This window comes from Dromiciops gliroides, chromosome 2 (genome assembly GCF_019393635.1).
Source record: "Dromiciops gliroides isolate mDroGli1 chromosome 2, mDroGli1.pri, whole genome shotgun sequence".
NCBI lineage: Eukaryota > Metazoa > Chordata > Mammalia > Microbiotheria > Microbiotheriidae > Dromiciops > Dromiciops gliroides.
The window spans coordinates 6,456,303-6,475,641 of NC_057862.1; the positions used below are offsets into that span (position 1 = coordinate 6,456,303).

General features: G+C 38.5%; 1 pseudogene; it reads right to left on the minus strand.

The window, feature by feature from the left end:
• Positions 1–12,808: 12,808 nt before the first annotated feature.
• LOC122739830 lies at positions 12,809–13,759 on the minus strand (annotated as a pseudogene).
• Positions 13,760–19,339: the final 5,580 nt, after the last annotated feature.

The following is a 19,339-nucleotide window of genomic DNA, read 5'->3' on the forward strand; positions in this document are numbered from 1 at the left end:
TAGCATGGGAGATTGATAGTGCTACCTAAGGAGTAGGCTCCCTAAAAATTACAATAAACCAAACAGAACTGAAATATTTCACAAGAAAGATAGAAATGCTAGAACTAAATAATTTTTAATTGAAGAAAAAGAAAGGTATATATTATCACAAATAGCTGACCAGAAAACAAGTCAGGGAAAGATAATTTAAGAATTATAAGACAATCTGAAAACCATGACAAATATGTTTATATACAATATTTTTAAAAAAGAAAATTTAGCAAATATACTAAATGCAGAAGGAAAAAGCAAAAATGGAAAGGACATAATAGTTACCTCCTAAAAAAAATTCCACCATGAAAACTGTTAAGAACATTATAGCCAAATCTATAGCTTATAGCTTCATTAAAAGAAAAGTTATTGAAAGGAGACAGAAATTGCATATGTGTGTGTATATATATACATATATAATATACACAATATATTTTCACACATATATACAGTGAATGTATGCATATGTATGCACAGACATACAAGTACCTAGAAAACTAAGTCATAGCTCAAGACTTTGTTACAACTACCATCCAAAAGAGAAAATCCTGTACAAAAAAATTCCAAAAAGCAAAACAAAAATGTATAACTCAGAATAATTTATCATGCAAAAATGGCATAGTCCTATTAGAGCAAAATGGACCTTTATTGTAATGGAGGACTTCTGAGCACTTTTTATAAAAAAATCTGATATAAGTAGAAATGTTGAATAGCAAAGAGACACCTAAAGAAGCAAATAGATTTGAGTAAAAGCTAAAGGCTAAAGAATTATGTATTTACATTCTCCACAAGGGAAGAAAGAGCAAAATCCTAATGTATTTAAAGGTCACAAAAATAATGAAGTAAGACAAAAAGAGGCACTGGATGTGATTTTGTATTGCATTGGTGGGATTAAAGTGCTAATAAAAAAATGAGAAAAAAATTCTGGGGAAGAAGCATAGAAGGGGGAATAAAATGTATTGCAATAGAGTGCCTTTTTTAACCAGCTGAAAGAAGTGGACAAATACTCATACTCACACACAATTTGGTATAGTAACACATCAGAATCAGCATGGAGAAACACATGGGACCTAGAAAAATGGAGTGAGGTATAAAGGAGAATGAAAGAGACAAGAAGGGAATGGTCAGGAGCCCCCCCAAAAGAGTTCATCATCATCATCCTCGTCATCTTGAGAAGGCAGATTATAACATGGAAATTAACAAAAAACGATTGTGAGAAGGCAGATTATAACATGGAAATTAACAAAAACGATTGTGAGAGTGACTCAAACTGATTTTACTAGATGAAGAAACTCCCAGGTGAAGACATCCTCTTTACCTTATATCCTTAGAGAGTCTTCTACGACCAACAACATTTAAGGGAAATGCTCAAGAGTAATATGTCTAGTGTGTATCAGAACTTGAACACAGGCCTTTTTGGCTTTGAGCTCTGCTCTTTGTGCACTATACTATGCTGCCTGTGACATAAAGAGAGAAATTTAGGGGTAGAAATGGTTTTAATCAATCAATCAAGTGATTCTGCCCTGAACATGGTGCTATACCTTGATATCTTTGCCAGATGAGAACACCTCCACTGAGTCAGAGGTATTAACTATGTATTAATAAGGGCAGGGAATTTCTATAGAATCAATCAATGACTTTAGACATGGTGTGAAAAGACTTTGATCCAGTTAGAAAATCCTTGAAATAGAGTGCATTGCCCAGGAAGTAAAATGGATTGCTTCAGGGGATTTGGACATGCACTCTGGGTTTTTTATCAAACAGCAAGCCAATTCAGAACTGAAACCTTAAATTGGTTGTAGGGAAGAGAGAGCTATTCCAACCAATCCTGGAAGAAAAAAAATTGCTTGAATGGGAAGAAGAGCACCAGATTCATCCTCATCTTTGACTACTCTCTTAATTGCCCCCATCCCCTTGACCAATCAATCAATAAACATTTATGGACTACCCTTTATGTGCTGGATATTATGTTAAGTGCTGGGGATACAAAAAAAGGGAAAAGTCAGTCCCTGCTCTCAAGGAGCTCACAGTCTAATGGGAGAGACCACAAAAATGTACAAACTATATACAGAATAAATGGAAAATAATTAAAAGAGGGAAGGCACTGGACTTGAGAGGGGTTGGGAAAAGCTTCCTATAGAAAGTGGTATTTTTGTTCAGATTTAAAGGAAGCCAAGGAAGCCTGTAGAAGGAAGGACCTTGTAAACTCTAGACAGACAGAAAATGTGTTCTTGTTTCATTGGTCTCTGGAATAGCAGTGTCTGGTGGCAGGATACACATTGAAGAGGGAGGTCAAAATAGGTATGTGGCGTAAAGGGCAACTTCCAGACTTTGAGGAGTCCAACAGAAAATCTACATCATGCTAAAAAGAAATGCTTTTAGGACTTCAGCAAAGTAGGATCACAGTGCATGTGAATTGTACCTTTGCCACATAGTTTTTCTAAGCTGGAGACAACTTTCCTCTGGACTCTATATTTATGGAAGAGTGTGTCGCAAATGTTTGAATGGATGTTTGGTTTCAACTCTTTTCACTCTGTCACCTTAGTGTATAAGCCTTTCTAAGAGCTGATGAAGTCTGACTGACTAATTGATATCAACAGATAACCCTGGTGTGAAATATACCAGTACAGGCATGTAAGCTATAGCATTATAGTGAAAAACTACCCCCAATGCCTCATGGCTACTTGTAGAACTCTAAGTGGAGATGTAGCAGAAATGAAATCTGGGGAACTCTTCTAGAGGTATGAAGGGGATGGGACCAACACTATAGCTCCAGGACTTGAGCTTTAATAAGTATAAGGATCAAGTGAGGAAATGAGAAGACAGTAAAAGCAGATCGCTTTAGTAACAGATGGCTAATATTGATCACTTTTCTTCATCCACCACCCCTTTATACTTTGCAAAGAGGGGAGTGGAGACCAAGAAGGAGAGAATCTACAAAATGATAAGAAGAATGGTAATACACATTCTAGAATCATAACTATTAATGTGAGTGAGATAAACTTTCTTATAAAGTGGAAGAACATGGCAAATTGGTTTAGATATTTCGTCTAAAAGAAATATACTTGAAACATAAACACATTCACATGGAATGAAAGTGAGAGGCTGAAGCAGAGAAAAGCAAGGGTAGTTTTCATGATCTCAGACAAAGAAACAACAATAATAGACATGACTAGAAGAGATAAACAGCAACTATTATGCATAAATACAACACATAGTGGCATATAGCTCTCTAATGCATATGCACCAAGTAACATAGAATCTAAGAACTTAAAGCAAAAGTTCACTCAATTATTGAGAGAAAAGACAGATGAACTAGAATAGTTGGAGACCTAAATTTAACCCTCTCAAACTTAGGTAACTTTAACAAAAAATATTTTGAGAGAGAAATTAAAGGTATGAATAGGGTTTTAGAAGAGTTGTTGGATAGGATAAATTTTTTTCCAATAGTATGTTATTATTTTTAACTACATGTAAAGATGATTTTCAGCATTCATTTTTATAAGATTTTTAGTTCCAAATTTGTTTTTCTCCCCTCTCCCTAAGACAGCAAGCCATCCGATAAGGTTAAACATATACAATCATGTTAAATACATTTTCACATTAGTCACATTTTGAAAGCAGAATCAGAAAAAAGGGAAAAATACAAGAAAGAAAAAAACACAAAAAAGTAAAAATAATTTGCTTCAATCTACTTTCAGACTACAATTATTTCTTTGGGTGTGGAGAACATTTTCCATCATAAGACTTTTAGAATTGTCTTTAATCATTAAGTCATTCACAGTTGATCATCACAAAATGTTGTTGGTACTGTGTACAATGTTTTTCCTGGTTCTGCTCACTTCATTTAGCATCTGTACATGTATGTCTTTCAAGATTTTTCTGAAATCTACCTGATCATTATTTCTTTTATTACAATAGTATTCCAAAACATTCATATATGACAACTTGTTCAGTCATTCCCCAACTGATGGGCATTCCCTCAATTTTTAATTCTTTGTCACCACAAAAAGAGCTGATATAAATATTTTTGTACATGGGGAACTTTCCCCCTTTTTTATGACCTATTTGGGATACAGATCTGGTAGTAGTTTTTCTGAATCAAAGGTTATGCACAGTTTTGTAGCCCTTTGGAAATAGTTTCAAATTGCTCCTCAGAATGGTTGGGTCAGCTCATAACTCCACCAACAATGGATTAGTGTTTTAGTTTTCCTACATCTTCTCCAACACTTACCATTTTCCTTTTTTGTCATATTAGCCAATCTAATAGCTGTGAGGTGGTACTTTAGAGTTAATTTGATTTTCATTTCTCTAATAAATAGTGATTTAGAGCATTTTTCATATGATTATATATAGCTTTAATATCTTCATCTGAAAATTTCCTGTTCATATCCTTTGAACATTTTTCAATTAGGGAATGACTTGTATTTTATAAATTTGACTGAGCTTTCTTTGTATTTGAGAAAGAGGCCTTTATCAGAAACACTGGTTGCAAAAATTGTTTTCCAGCTTTCTGCTTTCCTTCTAATCTTGGTTGCATTGGTTTTGTTTGTGCAACCCCATTTAAATTTAATGTAATCAAAATTATACATTTTGCAGTTCATAAGCTTCTTTACCTCTTGTTTGTTCATACATTCTTCCATTCTCCATAGATTGGATGAGGTAGATTTCTAGTCATTGAAATGATGAATGGAAATAGACATACAGAAAAGCAAAAGTATTCATGGCCTAACAAACCACTATTATACACACACACACACACAAATATACATATGTAATATATATAATATATGTGTGTACATATACATTTTTTAAATACTAGGGGAAAGTATTCAAGCTTAAAAGAGGACTAAGAAACTTAATCTTAAACAAATGATGTGTCATATACCAAATAAAGAAATAGTAAGTACTTTGGTAAAATTAAAAAAATAATAATATATCAAAACTTTTGGGATGTAGCTAGATCAAACCCAGGACTGGAATGGGGAATTTATATAACTAAATATTTTCATCAACAAAATAAAGAACATGTCAATGAATTGGGAGTGTAACTGAAAAAAACACACAGAAAAACCCAACTAAACACAAAAATAAAATTCTGAAAATCCAATATATTAAGATCTATGACAAAACTCAAAAATTAACAACTAAAAACAGGAGCTGTTTTAGGAAAAAAACTGGTAAAAAATAGTAAAGTGTTAGCTAGTGTGATTTTTATCAAAAGGAGAGAGGACAAAAGTAAATTACTAAGATCAAAAATAAAAAGGACAAATTCACAAAAAATGAATAGGAAATAAAGGAAATTAGTGGAAACATTTTTGCCCTATTTTATGCCAACATGATTGATAACTTAAATGAAATGAATTAATCGTTACAAAGATTTATAATGCACAAATAATCAGGACAGAAAATAAGATAATCTAATTTCCAAAAAAAGAAATCTTAGAGGCCATCAAAGAACTCCAAAAGGGAAAAAGAATCCCCAGGACCAGATGGATTTACAAGGGAAATCTATCAAACTCTGAAAGAACAATTAATACCAGTATTATATGAACTGCTTGCAGAAAATATAAAAAGAAGGGAGTCTATAACATTTATTCTATGATACCAAACCATTCTGAGACAAAGAAGAGAAAAATTATAAATGAATATCTCTAATAAATAACATAATATAAAAACTGATTATAATAAAAACCAAGATGCTACAGTTATGCAGTAAAAATACATACATCGGTACCAGGTTGGCTACAAAATATACTAGGGAAGCAGGTTTCATTCAACTATAGGAAAGCTTATTTACATAGTAGAGCATATTGATTAAAAAACAATAAAAATAATATTATTATATCTGAAGTTACCTTCCACCCTGGGCTTATTCAACCTGCTTGCACTCAACCTGACAGGTTAATTTCCAAGAGAACATCTGACTACTACTCAATTCTAGTTTCTGGGATTAATCTTGAGGGGTTCAGTATTTCTAGTACCATCTTTCATGAGCCCTGATGGATAGGCTTAGCAATGGTAGTCAGAGAGGGTTTTCATTTTTGGAAGAGACATACAAAATAGCTAAAAGCAAGGGTAGTTCCTCCAGAAACATTTCCCAAAGTCTGAGCGCCATCTTCCTTGGGCACACAAAGTTCTTTGGAAAAGTCTGCTGAAGTACAGAAAATGCATTGGGACCAAAAGGCAAACTCATGGTTTCTGGTAACTGGAAGTCCTTTATTCCTTGTGAAGTTCTCCTTGGGTGGAGCTTTTTGTTGAACTCCCAATGTCTGGGACTTGCAAAATCCTCAAACTTCCTTTCTTTAGTGGGTCTAATTTACCTTCTGTACCTCTCAACTCCCATTGTAAATGTGAGTCATTGTAGATGCTCCCATGGGGTTGCTAGCCACCAAGGGACAACTAGATCCTTTGATCTCTGTATTCACAAGCTTGTTACCTGACCAATTGAAGGGGAGGGGAGAGAAACCCACTTTCTCCTTCTCCTGAAGAGTAATTACTTTTCAGAGATTCTTCACTGTTGGATTCTACCACCATATCACTGGCATAATGATCTCTTATCATAGGCCCAGAGTGTGTTTGATTCTTTCAGGGAAGCACAAGATATTTCCTGAGTGGCATTATCTACTTCCATCCAAGGATCTAAAGCACCTATGATTCTGTCAAATTGATTAACAACTTATTCACCCTTAGTTTGCTTTTAATTCATTGATTCATCTGAGATGTCTTCCTTTCTCTGACTACACTAATTGAGGTATGTGTGTGTGTGTGGGGGGGTTTGAAACCAGAACTTTTTATATATCAATAGTTAAAAAAGGTTTTGAGTAAATACAACATGTATTTCTGTAAAATATTTATAAGCATAGAAATAAAAGGACCTTTCCTTAATTAGATAAACAGTTTTTATCTAAAACCAAGAGCTCATGTTTTCTGTAATAAAGAAATGCTAGAGGTCTTTCTAGTTAGATCAGTGGTAAAGCAAAGATGTTCACTATCACCACTATATCTTTCTTTATTTCTAGAAATGTCAACTATAGGAATAAGGCAAGAAAGATAAATTGAGGGACTAAGGATAGGCAATATGTACACATATATGTATCTATTATGGATATCTATTACTGTAATATGTCAATACATGTATATGTGTATATGCACACATATGTGTATATATGTATAGTTATAGGTACATGTATATGTATATGTATTTACATATATACACATATATAAAATCTCAGATGATTTAACAGCCCTAAAGGGTCAATGAAAATAAATCAAACAATATCATCATGGAATCAAAGTATAAAATAAAACTATACAAATAATCACATTTTCTATATATTACCAATAAAACCCAGTAGGAAGAGATAGAAAGAGAAATTCCATTAAATTACTATAGAGTTTTGGGGAGGCGAGACATCCTGAGAAATCCAGAGTGACTCCTAGGTTGTGAGACAGAATAACTGAGATGGTGTTGCACTCACCAGTGATAGGGAAGGTAGGAGGGAGGAAGATTCAGGAGGAAAGATAATGAGTTCAGTTTGGGACATGTTGAATTTAAGATGTCCACTGGACAGTCAGTTTGGCATGTCTTGGAAGCAGTTAGGGATGCAGGATTGGAGGTCAGAAGAGAGATTTGGGGTCAGGATAGGTACATTTGAGGAACATCAGCATGACCTTCCCATTCCCTGCAATCCCATCTCATTCCTTCCAATATTAACCCACAAATGCTCATTAGGTGCCTCTCATGTAAGGGACCTTTTTCTGAACAGATTCCCCAGAATGGATGTTCAAATAGTCTTGTTTCATTTTTGCTATTAATTATATACTGAGATAACATAATGGGCAGCTTTCCCTCTCTCTCATCCCATTTCCTATGACAGACTAAGTGAGGCATCATGGGATTTCATGGCAATTCAGATTCAGCAGCTCAATAGGTTTTCTGTTGAGACTGAATCAAGTCATGCAGTCAGTAATAGTGGCAAAGGGTTATAGAAATTTAGGGTGGCTATTCTGATTCCTGAAGCCTTAAAGATAAAGGCGAAAGCACCAGGAATTAGGGAGAAGAGTAGAATGTGCACCAGTTTTTAAATGAGACTTCATCTTCAAAACCCATCTTATCTATTGAAAACCTTGTGATGTGGGGCAAGTCATTCAACTCTCTGAGATTCAATTTCCTCATCTTTCAATGATGCATTTGAACAAAGTAATCTCTAAGATCCCTTCTGTCTTCAAATGTATGCTCTATAATCCTCCTCTGACCCTAAAGTTTACCCACTGTGTTTTCAAGTGTGATGAACAGAGTGTTTGTAGGCCATGTCCTTCTGAAGCCGGGAAACAGGGCAAAGGTGAAGAGATTCCATCCTTAGTTCGAATATCTGAGGTAGGATTCTGCAGTCTGCTATAGGTAGGGCTTGAAGAGTTCATGCAGTCAGAAGAATTGCTTTGAGAATGACCCATTGGCTTAATGCTACTTTTTTACTAGGGCCTTTGGAACTTAAGAAGCTTTGCAGGTGACACCTTCTCTGGTCAGAGGGGAATTCAAATGCCCTCACAGTTAAGGTTCTTTGTGTCTTGTCTTCTCCTCTATACTGTTATCATCTTCTTAGTGTTCAGAAGAGATTGAGTAAAGAGACCTCGGCAGGTCCATAAACAGATCAGGAGAAGGCAAAGTCATTGATGGATGTACATAAATTCTGCTATCTCATAGTGCAGATGACTCAGTACCAAAAGCATGAAGATCTTTTTTTTTCTGTATTATCAGCTGGCCCTGGTCTTTTGTCCACCAACCAGGCAAAGCAAGGGAGCCTCCAGTGAGGCTTGTTCTTCATGAGGCACACCTGCCCAGAAGTACATGGGGTATGTTCAGGACTTGGAACTATTTAGGGGTGTTTCGCTATGGTGACTCCCTTTACGTTTAAGGAAAGGACCTTGGTAAAAATGCCCTGAGACATAATCTTTTCTCCTACAGAGAGGTGGGAAAATGCACTGTTTGTGGCCAGCATCATAAGATTCCTGCCCAGTGGTGGGATTTTCCAGGGTCTGCTCTGTCTCTAATCTACAACCAAGAAATGGAAGGAAGAAAACATGTTTATTAAGCATTTACTATGCTTAAATTTAGAGTGCTGGGTGCTGTGCTAAATAAACACTGGGGTTATAAATACAACCAAAAAGAAATATAGTGTCTGCTTTCAACACACTTCCATTCTAATGGAAGAATACAACACACAAAAGGGGAGGAATATGGTTTAAAAATCCCAAACCAGAAATAAAGTTTAAAGGGGAATGAAGGAATTTTTGTAGCAGCAGGATCCATAAAAGGATGGGGTGAGATCATTTTCCAGCCAAAGACAGCTTAGAAGGTCAGCAGGAAAGTCCTGTTGCATGTAGGAGTGGAGTGTAGACAGCCATGCTGGCACAGATCAAGCCCCAGGCCAGCCATGCCAGAGAAAAAGGCCTATGGAACCTCTGAATCAGCTGCCGCAGTGGCTACTTCTGGAACTCAGCTCACAGTCCAGGGGGGTTGAGCAGTTAGCTGGGGAAAGACTGCAGGGATCTCTGTTGGTGCTGAGGCAGAATTCAGTTGTGCTGCCCGTGCTTGGAACCAGAAAGCAATCTTGAGTGGGGTGGGGAAGGAGGGAGGAAGAGAATTTGGAACACGAAGTTTTAAAAATTGATGTGAAAATTTCTTTATACATGTAACTTGAGGGAAATTCTAAATAAATGAATTAATTTAAAAAAGGGGAATGAAGGCCAGTTTGGGTCCCTCCACAAAATGGAGGCTGTTAGAGGAACTCAATAATGGAAAGGGCTTGAGGAGGGATATTCCTGGTTGAGAAGATGGGGCAGTGAGTTGGATGTTAAAGGATGAGCAAGTACCAAGTCATGACAGAAATTTCAGGATAAGGCACTGGCAAAGGCATGGCTATGAAGTCTTCAGTCCGGGAACACAGCCAGGAGTGGAATGAAGGTCTTCATGGAGCTCTGCAAAATGGAAGCTTTGGGTCACTATTTAAAAAAAAAGGAGTAATGGCATGCCAGATTGCACAAAATTGTGAATTGGGAGGTGTTTCCACTTCATGTCCCTCAATTCCTCCCAATATCCAGCAAACCTTGGGGAGCTCTCCTTGGGAATTGGGTTTGACTACTTCACTGCTCATGTTGGGCTGCCTTCTAGCTTCAGCCACATTGTATTGCTGATCAGACATTGATACTTTGCAACCATTCTGTTTTGGGGACACTTCAAAACACTTCCTTATGTAAGAGACAAACTTAATCTCAGATTCTCAGATGTTGTTTTGCTGAGTGTGTGTGTGTGTATGTGTGTGTGTGTGTGTGTGTGTGTGTGTGTGTGTGTGTGTATGTCTAGGTGCAAGTGATTCTCTGGTTTGGAAAATAGGGGAAGGATATGAATGACCATCCTATGGTTCCATTTGGAGTGATTTTCTTTCATTTTATTCAGACCAATAAGCATTTATTAAGCACCTACTTTATATTAACCTCTGTGCTAGTTCCCAGAGATATAGAGACAAGATAAAAAAAAGCCCTTACCCTTTTTTTCAATTAGAATAAAATAGTTTTTATTTGGGCACTATTGAAAGAGACCAAGAAGGATGTCAAAGACTTCCCTCAAGTGGAGAAAATGGTTCAGAGGCATGATTCTCAGACTCATTTCTCTAGCCCTTACACTTAAGGAATTTACATGGTACCCAGGGATAATAATGATGATCTGAGTGTGCTATGGTCCTCTTTGCTTAGAATTTCCCTTATAAAGAAATTAAATTAATTTAAACCAATATTTACTAAGTCTGTCTATCATGTAGAAGGCACTTTTGGACACTTCAGATACAAAGTCACCGGCTTTTGAGCATATTCCAGCTCTACCAGGAGCTATGCATATCACTGTGAGGAAGTGGCTTCTCTCAATGCAGCTTGGCATCAGTCTTATGACTATTAATCCTAGACATTTGCCATTGGGAGGGTAGGGGACTTGCCTGGGGTCACACAGCTAGGATGTAGCCTCATAGAATCATGTGATCATTGATCTAGAGGTTGAAGACCTCAAAGACCATTGAGTCCAACATTTGCAGATGAAAAATTTGAGGACCAGAAAATTAAGTGATATTCTGAAAGTCAAAGAAATGGCAAGAATTAGAAGAGGACATTGAGCCCTAGTCCTAAGCACTCCAAGGCCTTCCTCTAGTAATTATTGCTTACTACTTTTTGTGCCCAGGAGTATTATTAAAGAAAGCAAAAGACGCAGCCCTCACCCAGATCTAGGTCAAATTAGAGTGGGTTTCAAGTTCATTAAGAGGAGAGGGAGCTCTCAGGGGCTAGATCAACTGGACAATCCTGAAGACTCTTCCCTCCATCTTCCTTTCAGGAGTATTTTTGAGGCTCTGATTGCCTTCTTATGGGGGTACAGGCATACTATTCCCTAAACTCCTGGTTGTTTGAAGAGTCCTGTTCATTAACCAGGACAGGATGACAATTCCTGCAAATCAGAACTTCATTTTAGAAGAACAAAGGAAACTCAAAGGCCTTGAGATGCTTGCTGTTGGAGTTTTTGTATTGTCAAATCATTTAGATGTTATCCATTTGGAGTATGAAATTAGATTTAGAACTTCAGATCTGAGTGCTTATTATCCCTTCATAATCCACTTTCATTTATTTGGAGGGAAAGAAAGAATACCCGGCTTTTTAACTGACAAAATGGGAGTATTGCATGGAGAGTGATGGCATGGAATAATAATACCCTGACTTTTCAAAGCCTCAATTATAGGTGTGATCTCTTCTATTGCTTCCCTAGACAATGGATACTGTGGAATGGAGGGGGGGTGGTCCCCCCTTAACTTTAAAGGTAACAGGCATGGCAGACTTAAGGAGCCCCACCTCATTAGACTCAGAAGGGAAATAATGAAAAAAAAACATTACAACAACTAGTAGCAATGAAGGAGGAATAAAACTTCCAGACCTGTGCTTATATTGTAAATAGTGAGAATATTTTTTAAAAAAACTATTTGTTAATGACTTTAGAAAAGAATAGGCAGTTAGCTTCCATAGTAGGCAGAATGCTAGACTTGGAGTCAGAGGACCTGAGTCAAATTCCATGTCACACACTTCCTAACTGAGTAACCCTGGACAAGTTATTTAACCTTCTTTGCTTCACTTACCTCATCTCAGAAATGGTGATAATGATAGCACCTACTTCCCAGCATTGTTATGAAGACAAAATTAGATACTATTTGTAAAGTGCTTTTCAAACATTCAAAACCCATATAAGTGCCAGTCATTATTATTTTTATTACTTATTATTAAAAAGGTCAACCAGAGCACAGATAAATAAAGAAAAATCAGAAACAAGGGGATCTCAAAACCCAATGTGCAATAAATCTGAGAAGGTAAGTTGTCAAAGGTACATACTCCACAGTTGACAAGAACTTCTTGGGAAAGTGGAAGCATCTTGGAAGAAATTAAGTTTAGCCCAACCCCTTATACCACATGTCCCAGAAGGTTCAGCATGGCTCTATAACCTGAATATCACCATTCACATCAAAAAAGAAAAGAAAAGAACTTTTCACAGCGTTGGCTAGATATACAGTTCTTTTTTTGTTTTTTTTGTTTGTTTTTGTTTTTGTTTGTTTTGGTGAGGCGATTGGGGTTAAGTGACTTGCTCAGGGCCACACAGCCAGTTAGGGGGACAATTCTTATTTTTTGCAGAGAAATGAGCACTTTTATTTCTTTGTTTCACAAATAACCTGGCTGAAATAGTTGTTTCCCGTCAATCAAACAGACCAAATCCCATATCTTCATCAGACTCCTCTGACTTCCTTAGTTTCCACTTTGGCTGGAGTGGCAGCAGCAGGTATGGCAGCCTCTGGGGCAGCAGCTGCAGGGGTGGCCACAGCAAAAGTTGAAGAGTCAGCCAGGAAGGCCTTCACCTTTTCAGCAAGCGGGAAGGTATAGTCAGTCTCCACAGCTACAGCCAAGACCCACTTGTACCTATTGATGATGGAGTGGGGGACTGATGCAACAGTTGGGTAGCCAATCTGCAGACAGATGCTGGCAGCATTGCAGACACCCTCTAAGAACCGAAGGTGCAAAGTCTCCTCTGTGATGTCCAGCACTTCAGGGTTGTAGATGCTGCCATTGTCAAACACCTGCTGAATGCTGCCCAAAGGAGAATGGGGAGATGTTCAGCATGTTCAACAAGGTGGCCTTGCTGGTGCCTACTTTGTCACCAGTCTTAATGAGCTGCATGTCACTCAAGATTTCAATGGTGCCCATGGAAATCTTGGTGGTGATATCCAGCGCCTGGAAGAAGGAAGTCTTCTCGGGCCCCAGGCCAGTGTTCTGGACTGGCACAGTGACATCACACGGGGTGATGGCACCAGCATGGGCAGCAGCTGGCACCTTATTGGCCAGAAGCATATCCCTGATATCTGTCAGGTCTTCCTTGGTGAACCCAAAACCCACATTCCCCCGGATATGAGGCAGCAGTTTCTCCAGGGCAGGGTTGTTCTCCAGATGCCTACAAATGGCTTTGTGCATCATGACGTTTTTTTCCCATCAATACTAGGGCCTTCCCATGGAGGGACATCCAGATCTGCTGCATCTGCTTGGAGCCCACATTGTCTGCTCCCACAATGAAGCTTTTTGGATATTCATCCAAAAGTTGGATGATCTTGAGGAAGTAATTTGACTTCCAGGTAGCCCTGTCTTCCCTGGGCATCTCAAAGTTGCTTCAGGGATTGCCACGTGGGGTTTAAAGATGATGTTAGTCACATGAGGATGCCTGGAGAGAGGGGGGGGGGACAATTGTTTTTTTTATTTTTTATTTTTTTGTGGGGCTATGGCGGTTAAGTGACTTGCCCAGGGTCACACAGCTAGTAAGTGTCAAATGTCTGAGGCCAGATTTGAACTCAGGTACTCCTGAACCCAGGGCCAGTGCTTTATCCACTGCACCACCTAGCTGCCCCTGGAGGGGACAATTCTTAAACAAGGAGTAAAAGGGATCCCAAAGCTAAAATACGTGACTTTGATTCCAGACAATTGAACAGCTTTTACAGGGACAAAATCAAAACATCGGGCTGAAAAAGGAAGTGGTCTATTAGGAAAACGTCATGGCATCAAATATCTCTAATCAGGGACTGATATTCAAGATAGATTAGAGGCTTACATGAATCTGTAACACTACAAGCTCTTCCCCAGTGGATAGATGTTCAAAGGATAAGAAGACATAATTCTCCAAAGAATTACCAATTATTAATTACCATATGGAAGATTATCCTAAATCCCTAATCATAAGAGAAATGCAAATCAAAACAGCTCTGAGGTGTCATTTGTCTCCTAGCAAGTTGACAAAGATGACCAAAGTTGGAATTGACTAGTTTTGGAGGGGTGGTAGTACAATAAACACACTAGTATACTATTGGCTAAATTGTGAATTGATCTAACCATTCTGGAAAGCCATTTGTAATTATTTTTTAAAATGTCTAAAATATCCATACAATTTGACCCAGAAATCCCAGTATAAGGTATGTAACTCAAGAATTTAGATGGTAGGTAGAAAGACCTGACAAACACTGAACAACTTATAGCAACACTTTTTGTAATAGCAAAAAAAAAATCTGGAAAGAAAATAAATTTTCAATGAATGGGGAATGGCACAATAAGTTGTGGTATAAAAAAGTAATGGGAAATTATTCAACAGTAAGAATGGATTACTACAAAGAATTTAAAGAAACTTGGGAAGACATATGAACTGATATAAAATGAAGTAAGCAGAAACAAGAAAGACAATATTCACAAGATTACAACAATGTATGTGAAAACAACAATAACATTGAGACTGAATGCTGTATCATTATGATGCCCAAGGTTGGCCCCCAGAAAGATATTTGACGATACTCCTCCCTCCCTTTTTTGTAGGAGTGGGGGAGGATAGATGTGGAACATGGCCTTTGGGCAGCTAGGTGGTGCAGTGGATAAAGCACCAGCCCTGGATTCAGAAGGACCTGAGTTCAAATGTCACCTCAGACACTTGACACTTACTAGCTGTGTGACCCTGGACAAATCACTTAACCCTCATTTCCCCACCAAAAAAAGGAACACTGCCTTTAATATCAGATTTGTCTGATATGTTTCTTAGTTTTTTTCTGAACATTTTTTCTTCATTTTGTTGGGGTGTTGTTGTTGTTAAGGGCTTATTCTCTAAGGTCATGGAGGAGAAGAATATTGGGAAATAAAGTTATTTGAAAATTAAAGATACTTCATTTTCTTAAAAAGTGAGGTCCATTTATTTCATCCCCCCCCCCACACACATATGAGGTGGCTGCAAACTAACATTTGGAAAGCCTTAGAGGCATCAGGTCCAAAACACAGCTATGAAGTTACATTAAAAAGAGCCCAGCTGGCAAAACTAATGAGTTGTTGGTTTGATCCAACCCAAACCACTGGCAAACCATAGAATCATGGAATTTCCGAGTTGGAGGGCACTGCGATGGCCACCTTATCCAAATCATACCCACAAAACATCTCCACGCTATGGTTGAAAGTGGGTGATCCAATCATTCTTCGGTGACCTACAGGGAGAGGCTCCTTGCCACCTTCAAGGCAGCAGATCCAGCTCTGAGTAAGCCTGCATAGCAAGAGAGGTTTGAATAAGTAAATCAAGTCTAAATCAGCTTCTTTACACCTTTTACCCACTGCCTCTAGGTTTGCCCTTAGGGATTAAGTAAAAATAAAATCAAATCCTCATCTTCATAGCAACCTTTTAAATGCTTGGAGGCTATTACCATGTTTCTCAAAGTCATCTCTTCTCTAGGCTAACCATCCCCAGCTGCCTCAACCCGTTCTTGTATGGCATGAATTTGAGACCCTTTTCTAGTCTCCTTCCCAATTTGTGGTGCCTTTAACTGACCACAAAAGTCCTGCTGTTGTCTGACCAGGTCAGAGGACAGAGAAAATCTCACCTTTTATTTTTCCTGCTTTTCTTAATGAAGCTTAAGACTATGAAATCTTCTTGGCTTTCATATTTAGATTCTTTAAAATCCTCAATCTTTTTTCAAACAACTGAGAGTCTAACCATGTCTCTCCTTCCTGGTTTGCTATTTGTGAAACTGATTTTTTTTTGAGCCTACAATAAAGTATTAGCCCCATTAACCTTAATCTTCTTTAGTTGAGAACAACGTTCTAGATACCTGTTATTTTTAATTTAATTTAATTAATTTAATTTTTAATTCAAGATTCTGCCAAGCTGTTAGCTTTCCCTTCCTAGGTTTGTGTAATAGACAGATCTGATAAGGACACCATCTTGGTGTCTTTACAAATCCTGACCAAAAAGCATTAGTGAAGCATTAAGCCCTTATTATTTGCTACTTTTTGGGTTTGACATTCAACTCCTTTTACTCAGCCTCTCTCCACATTATCAACCAAGAAAGCATGAGAGCCTTTATATAATGATTTCTCAAGTTCTAGCAAGTCCATCAATGGTAGAGAAAGGATTAGTTTGGTGCTATCTGGTGCAGGAAACTCCCAGGTGAGGAAACTTATCGATACCAATGCAGGTAGAGTCCTTCTCTGCAATGTACAGTCTTAATGCATTGTCTTGACCACTGAGAAGTTTAGTGAGTTGTTGGGGTTCACACCTGGGCATGAAGGCTGGGGGTGGGGGAAGTTTGATCCCAGCTCTTCCCTGTTTCCTGGCCTACTCTGCCCATTCTCCATGCTGCTTCTCCCCAGTCTGCTAAGCTCATGGAAACATTTGGAATGTCCTGTTCTTTCTGAATATGTTTTTTGTGCTTCCTGCTCACTGCTTTATTTTCTAGATATTCAAAGGTCATTTCCTTCATAAGTCCTGTCCTCTTTTCCACCTCTTTTTTAGTTTAAGGAAAGAGTTATCCTGGAGAAAAATGTATCTTCAGAGAAAGTGAGGTGAAGTGGAAATAGGTTTAAGCCTGGAGTCAGGAAAGGTCTCAGTTTGAACTCTATTGCTGAAATGTATCTTTTTGCTCTGTGATAGTGGGCATGTCGCTTTCCTCAACCTCAGTTTCTTCACCTGTGAAATAGGAATTTGTATCTCAAAGGTATGAAAACTAAAAGCTATAAAGAATGTTCAATATCTTCATTTGCTATTTTTTATGGGTAAAGAGAGGCAGAGTACCTCCTGAAGGGTTCAGAGGATCTTAGATCTAGAGCTGGGGAGGAGGGAGAGACTTAGAAATTATGTAGCCTGGTCTTCAATTTACAGGGGAGGAGACTGATACCCACTTAGGGGAACAGTCAGGTCCTTCAGAGCCAGGGCTTCCACAGTCCTTGTGCTGGGACCGTGGTGTGGCCAGAGCTAACCCAAGAGCCAGAGTCATATAGAGGAGGAGATGCCATGATGGACACCCAAAATATCCATCCGACCAAGGGTGTGTATTGCTGGTAAGTGTCCCCTGCTAGTGACATTGCTCTCCAAGAAAAGGGCCTCAGTCTCTTCCTGGGATTGGGCCTGGTCCTCTACTCCTCTTGATTCTAACACTGTTTCTGGCTTTGCCTTAACATGCAGAGACAGTGTAGGGAGTCCAGGGATTTGAGTTGGAATTCTAGCTCTCCTATTTACTAACTACTTTCCCTCTGTAGGCCTCAGTTTTCCTATGTGTAAAGATGAAGGACACCACACAAATGATTTCCATGGTCCCTCAGCCTTCCCTTGCCATCCTTCCAGTCTGCTTGCTAGGCTTCCCAGCTTTGGAGTGGCTGCTCTCCAGTGTCCTGATCCTGTCTCTTCATCTTTTCCTGATTCCAGATTTTCACTTTCCTGACAAGGGGATATGGCATTCTCAACTGCAGACTTTCCCTGACTGCAATGAACTCAGCTGTAGCCAACCAACATGAAGATGGGCCTTCAACTCATCTCTGGAAACTTTACAAGTGAAGGAGTTTTCCCTCAGGATTCACAGATTCATAGTCTAACTCTGCCTCTGCCCCCACAATGTGCCAAAGGAACACCCTAGGAAGCCAATAAACCTTTTGCACACCCAGCAGGGGGATGAAGAGAGGCCCTGGGTTCTGATGGAGATGATAACAGCATGAGACCCAAGAGCTCAGTAGGTCATGTTGGCTCATGTCAATCCTTCAGTCCTTGGCTTCACACATCCCCTTTTCCTCTTCCCTCTGAGATCTAACAACATTGTTTGCTGGGATTTGAGATGTCTCAGAGGTGCTGCCCAGAAACATGACTGCAATATGCAAAACAGATTTGTCATCAAGAACCAATCACTGTCAATGTGCATTACTGAACATCCCATCAGGGTGCTGGCATGATTGGTGATTGATAATGACCAACTTTCTCTTGATATGGAACATCACTTGTTCTTTGTCATATAAGTAAACGCATGGTCCACCAACTTTTGTTGTATTTGCACTCTGGCTTTCATTTCCAGGGGAGCCATCCTGGGTAGAATTAAGATTCAGCCCAGGGGGTGGCTAGGTGGCACAGTAGATAAAGCACCAGCCCTGGATTCAGGAGTACCTGAGTTCAAATCCGGCCTCAGACACTTGACACTTACTAGCTGTGTGACCCTGGGCAAGTCACTTAACCCCCATTGCCCCACAAAATAAATGAATTAATTAAAAAAAAAGATTCAGCCCAGATTGACCCCCACAAGTTTTGAAATGGGAGGGTACATTTGGAAAAATTAGGTGGAAGAGAGGAGCCAGGGACACCCATTGCATTTAAAATTCTAGAACCCAGCTAGATTTTGTGTTTAAGTAATGTATGTCTTTTCCTTATCCAAATTAAATAATTAATACAAACATGTGCATAATTTAAAGCTGCCCCAGGACAGCCTTAAATTATAGGATAACCATGAAGATGCTGCTGAGGAAGGAAAACACAGCGAGTTTCTATTAGGGAAATTAATTATATTTAAGATGGTCTTCAATAACCATGAGGGAATGATTAAGTAATCAGTCAAATAAAAAAGGTTTCATAATAAAATTTCCATCAATTATACACGAATGCCCAGTAAAATTCAACAAAAATGTCCACCCCAATGTTCATACTAATGTCACTCTAACTACCCTATCATGGTGACACATTTACTCGTACAAAAACTTGATCTTTTTATATCAGAAAAACAAATATGGCAGGAGTGCATACTGACAAAGGAGTTAAGAAACTCATCGCCATAAATCAAAACATGAATTTAAGACAGGTCTACCCCAAATGAGGTGTTTCTACTATATACCCCAATTATACAGAACAAATGGGTCACATTTGGACACAGCTGTCATCAGGGTGGACTCCTCAAGTTACTCCTCA